Source organism: Populus alba, chromosome 16, assembly GCF_005239225.2.
Source record: "Populus alba chromosome 16, ASM523922v2, whole genome shotgun sequence".
NCBI lineage: Eukaryota > Viridiplantae > Streptophyta > Magnoliopsida > Malpighiales > Salicaceae > Populus > Populus alba.
Window position 1 is genome coordinate 10,094,019 of NC_133299.1, and position 6,012 is coordinate 10,100,030.

A 6,012-nucleotide genomic window follows, 5' to 3' on the forward strand; every position below is an offset into this window, starting at 1 on the left:
TTCTGTCTATTTGGGTTGGTAGATCACTATATCTGAAATTTTAGCTCAATTGGACATCATTGACTTTAGGTTCCAGATTCGGACTTAACTCGTCATAAACGAGTCTGTTTTGCGTTAACTTTTGAAATTCGCTTTCTTTCTGTTGTTTTCATTTCTTGCCATTTATTTTCATCATATCCAACGTATCCAGGTGTTGTTTCATCATTTTTCATATTTTGTTTCTGTTTTTTTTTTTCGAGTCTTCAGTTTCGTTCATATTTCGGATAGACTCGCTTGCTACTCGCGAGACTATCATCGCAATTTCGTTTTGCTTGTTTTCTGGTTTTTATTGCTTCTTGAGTCATATATATAGATATATTTGGATTGCGCTGCCAAGTTGGTTTTATTTGGTGTTGGTTTCAGTTTCGCAAGAACCATAAGAAGGTGAGACGAGAGGTGTGAGCGTGTGTGGACATTAAGAGTGTTTGAGCGAAACATGAGCGACGTGAGGGTAATTTTTTTTTTTACCACTAACCAATTTTTGCAGGTATTATCATGTCAGATCAAAACAACACACCACCCCATCCCGAGGGAGAACTTACGTTCCAAATGCAAGCCATGACACAAATGATTGAGAGGATGAATTTTGTGATGGGAAACGTGTGTGACAGACTTGATAGGGTGGAGAAACGTGGTAATGAGGCTGGTACAAGTACCCAAAATGTGAGGAACCTTGGGGCTGAACTGAAAGCTAACAGTGGCAGTAGGGCCGAAAGGGCAAGGTGGGCTGATTATGAGGATTTTGAGGAGGCTGTTGATGATATTGGTGATGGTGGTTTTGAGGATGAGGCCATAGGCCATCGGGAAGGTTTTTGGCAGCCTAGAAACCGAAGGGATTTTGGGAATAGAACTAGGGGCCAATTCGGCCAAAGGGAAAATTTCCGTAGTGTTGGGGGACATGCTGATTTAGATGGTGATTTGGATTCTATCAAACTGAAAATACCTGCTTTTCAAGGTAAAAACGATCCCGAGGCATATTTGGAGTGGGAGAAAAAGGTGGATTGGATTTTTGATTGCCATAACTATTCGGAGGCAAAGAAAGTGAAATTGGTTGTCATCGAATTCACGGATTATGCACTGATTTGGTGGGATCAGAATGTTATTAGTAGAAGGAGGAGTGGAGAGAGGCCGGTAGTGTCATGGGAGGACATGAAAGTGTTGATGAGAAGGCGATTTGTGCCTAACCACTATTATAGAGATTTGTATCTGAAATTGCAGGGTTTAAATCAGGGTTCTAGGTCCGTGGATGAGTATTTCAAGGAGATGGAGATCGCCATGATTCGGGCCAATGTGATTGAGGATCGGGAAGCTACTATGGCTAGATTTTTAAATGGGCTGAATAGAGACATTGCGAATGTTGTAGAATTACAACATTGTGTGGAATTGGAGGACATGGTCCATATGGCAACGAAGGTGGAGAGGCAAATAAAGAGAAGGGGCAGTACATGTTTTCATACCAATTCGGCATCATCTTCCTCAATATGGAGGCCGAATTTTAAGACAGAGGGGGCTGCCCAACCAAAGCCTTATGCAAGGGCCGAACCACCTAAGGCCAAAAAGGATACTCATACGGATGGGAAAGGTAAATCTGAATATCAACTTGCTCGTGATAGAGATATTAAATGCTTTAAGTGTTTAGGGAAGGGGCACATTGCATCTCAGTGTCCAAACCGAAGAGTTATGCTTACAAGAGACAATGGGGAGGTTGAATCTGAAAGTGAAGAGATGCCACCTTTGGTGGATTGTAGTGATGAGGAGATTGCATATCCTGTTGAGGGAGAGGCCTTGGTTATAAGGCGTGCGCTGAACATGCAAATCAAAGCAGATGATGTAGATCAGCAACGGGAAAATATATTTCACACTCGATGTCATATCCAAAACAAGGTATGTAGCATGATAATTGATGGAGGTAGTTGTGCTAATATTGCTAGTGATACCCTTGTGAAGAAATTGAATCTGAGTTGTATTAAGCATATGAGGCCTTATAGATTGCAATGGTTGAATGAATGTGGTGAAGTGAGGGTTACTAAGCAGGTTTTGATTGCGTTTGCTATTGGGAAGTATTCTGATGAGATTTTGTGTGATGTAGTCCCAATGCATGCTAGTCACTTACTTTTGGGGCGTCCATGGCAGTTTGATCGGAAAGCGATTCATGATGGGTTTAGAAATAGGTTCACTATTGTAAAAGATGGTAAAACCATCACTCTTGTACCTCTTTCTCCAAAAAAAGTGTATGATGATCAAACCAAATTAAAAAAAGAATGTGAGGATGGGAAGAGTGAAAATTCACGCGAGGAAAATGGTGAGAGAAAACCATCAGATTCGGCTAAACCTAAATCATTAATAAAACCGGTTGAGAGTGGAGGTAAAAACCGAGGAGTGAAGAAAGTAAGCTTGTGTGATGATAGTAGTGTGGAAAAATTAAAGAAACAACCTAATTTTTATGCAAAAGGATCTCAAATCAGATCTGCATTTTTCACTAATAAGCCAATGATCTTACTTGTGTATAAGGAGGCTTATTTTAACACTAACGATCTTGATTCTGCTATTCCTAGTGTGGCTGTTTCTTTGATGCAGGAGTTTGATGATGTATTTCCTGAAGACATCCCTAATGGCTTACCACCATTAAGGGGGATTGAACATCAAATTGACCTTGTGCCTGGAGCTTCGATTCCTAACCGTCCAGCCTATAGAAGCAACCCCGAAGAGACAAAGAAGCTTCAAAGGCAAGTAGATGAGTTGATGATGAAGGGTTACATTCGTGAGAGTATGAGTCCTTGTGTTGTGCCAGTGCTACTTGTGCCTAAAAAGGATGGAACATGGAGGATGTGTGTTGATTGTCGTGTCGTCAATAACATAACGGTAAAGTATCGACATCCTATTCCTAGGCTTGATGACATGCTAGATGAGTTACATGGATCATGTATTTTCTCTAAGATTGATCTAAAAAGTGGGTACCATCAGATTAGAATGAAAGAGGGTGATGAGTGGAAAACTGCATTTAAGACTAAGCATGGTTTGTATGAATGGTTAGTCATGCCGTTTGGACTTACGAACGCGCCTAGCACGTTTATGCGTTTAATGAATCATGTATTGCGTGCGTTTATAGGTAAGTTTGTTGTTGTGTATTTTGATGACATTTTGATCTATAGCAAGAACTTAAATGAGCATCTTGATCATTTGCGTAATGTACTTAGTGTGTTGCGTAGTGAGCAATTATATGCTAATCTTAAGAAGTGTACCTTTTGTATGGAAAAAATTGTGTTTCTTGGCTATGTCGTAACTGCACAGGGTATCGAGATGGACAAGGAGAAAGTTAAGGCCATCCAGGATTGGCCTACACCAAAATCGGTAAGTGAGGTAAGGAGTTTTCATGGACTTGCTAGTTTTTATAGAAGGTTTGTGAAGGATTTTAGTATTATTGCTGCACCTTTAACTGAAATTGTTAAAAAGTCTGTTGGATTCAAATGGAATGATGAACAGGATAAGGCTTTTAATTTGTTGAAAGATGAACTTTGTTCGGCACCTGTTTTAGCTTTGCCTGACTTTACGAGAGCTTTTGAAGTTGAATGTGATGCGTCAGGTATTGGTATAGGAGCTGTGTTAATGCAGGATAAAAGGCCCATTGCGTATTTCAACGAAAAACTTAATGGGGCAACTTTGAATTACCCTACATATGACAAGGAGCTCTATGCCTTGGTAAGATCTCTAGAGACGTGGCAGCATTACCTGTGGCCCAAGGAGTTTGTGATACATTCTGATCATGAATCATTGAAGCACTTAAAAGGGCAAGGTAAGTTGAGTAGGAGACATGCTAAATGGGTGGAATTTATTGAAACCTTTCCATATGTGATCAAATATAAGCAAGGAAAGGAAAACATTGTAGCTGATGCACTTTCGCGCAGGTATGCTCTTTTATCTACTTTGGATGCTAGATTTCTAGGATTTGAACACACAAAAGAATTGTACAAGGATGATAGTGATTTTGCTAATGTTTACAATGCTTGCAAAACTTTGGCTTTTGGGAAGTTTTATAGACTTGATGGATATTTGTTTAAAGAGAGTCGATTATGTGTTCCGTTAAGTTCTATGCGTGAATTGCTTGTACGTGAAGCACATGGGGGCGGGTTGATGGGGCATTTTGGTGTTGTTAAGACTTTGGATGTGTTGCATGAGCATTTTTATTAGCCTAAAATGAAAAAAGATGTGCAGCGCATATGTGATAAATGCATAACTTGTAGGAAAGCAAAGTCTAGGACTCAACCACATGGCTTGTATAACCCTTTACCTGTACCTAAGGAACCATGGGTAGACATTTCGATGGATTTCGTCTTAGGTTTACCTAGGTCAAAACGGGGTAGGGATTCAATCTTTGTAGTTGTTGATAGGTTTTCAAAGATGGCACACTTTATTCCATGTCATAAAACCGATGATGCCACTAACATTGCTGATTTGTTCTTTAGGGAGATAGTACGACTTCACGGGGTCCCTAAGAGCATTGTTTCTGATAGAGATGTTAAGTTCCTTAGTTATTTTTGGAAGGTGTTATGGGGAAAATTGGGTACTAAACTGTTGTTTTCAACTACTTGTCACCCCCAAACAGATGGACAAACCGAAGTAGTTAATAGGACCTTAACACAACTTTTGCGTGTTGTCATTCAAAAGAACTTAAGGAATTGGGAAGATTGTTTGCCATTTATAGAGTTTGCATATAATCGTAGTGTGCACTCTACTACTGAATTTTCACCATTTGAAATTGTGTATGGATTTAACCCTTTAACTCCAATGGATTTGATTCCTTTGCCTGTTGATGAAAGGGTTAGTTTGGATGGTAATCGTAAAGCACAGGTGGTCAAAACACTCCATGAGAGTGTGCGGCAACAGATTGAAAAGAGGAATCATGTGTATGCGACCAAAGCCAATAAAGGGCGCAAACATGTTGTCTTTCAGCCCGGCGATTAGGTTTGGGTGCATATGCGCAAGGAGAGATTTCCGGCTCATAGGAAATCAAAGCTACAACCACGAGGAGATGGGCCATTTCAGATCCTTGAGAGGATCAATGACAATGCCTATAAAGTTGATTTGCCAGGTGAGTATGGTGTTAGTGCTAGCTTTAATGTTTCTGATCTTACTTTGTTTGATGTAGGCAATGATTCGAGGTCGAATCCTTTTGAAGAGAGAGGGGATGATGCGGATCAGCCCAACACTAAGCGTAATCATGCCAACGATCCATTGGAGGTGCCAATTGGGCCAATCACAAGAGCTAGGGCAAAGAAGCTTAAAGAAGCATTGAATGGGCTTGTTCAGAACTTATGGAGCAAGATGGACGTAGAAGGGCTTGGGACATTTAAGGAGCATGAAGGACAGCCTTTAATTCATCTAGTTCAAGTCCAAGAAGAGCCTAATTCATGTGGAACAAGGGGTTGATATGTCCAGCCCAATACCAACCTTGTTAGGCTTGTTTTGTTTCCTAATGCTACAAGGATAAAAAGCCAGCAACTTATTATTCTCCTAATTAAGTAAGGAAGTTGGCCATATCTTATTCCTAAAGAGGGGAGGACTATTTAATGCTTTTCCTAACATATGAAGGAAAGTAATTAAATCAGCAACACAAATTTGATTCTAGCATATTTAGGATGGTAATTTTCGGATTTTTTATTATTTTCTTCTTAGTTTTTGGGTTATTATTACTTATTTGGGTCAATTGTAAGTGGGCTTCATATAAGTCCACCAAAGGGGGGGTCCATTAGGGTTTCTTTAAGTCTAGAGTCAGTATAAATAGAGGCATAACCAAATATGTAAGGTTACGCAATTTTCATATCAATAAACTTCTTTGCTGCACTTGTTGTGTGTTGGTGGGATAATCTCCCTTCCTTGGTTCTCTAAAGAACTGAAAACGACTTATCGAAGAACAACTGGCTTCGTGGCGTCATCCTTATACTTCTCGTTCGCGAATCAATATTCGTTGGGTGG

At 40.0% G+C, this 6,012-nt stretch overlaps 1 pseudogene; it reads left to right on the forward strand.

Annotated features, from left to right (window-relative positions):
• The first annotated feature begins 597 nt into the window (after positions 1–597).
• Positions 598–5,466, forward strand: LOC118056935 (uncharacterized; annotated as a pseudogene).
• Positions 5,467–6,012: the final 546 nt, after the last annotated feature.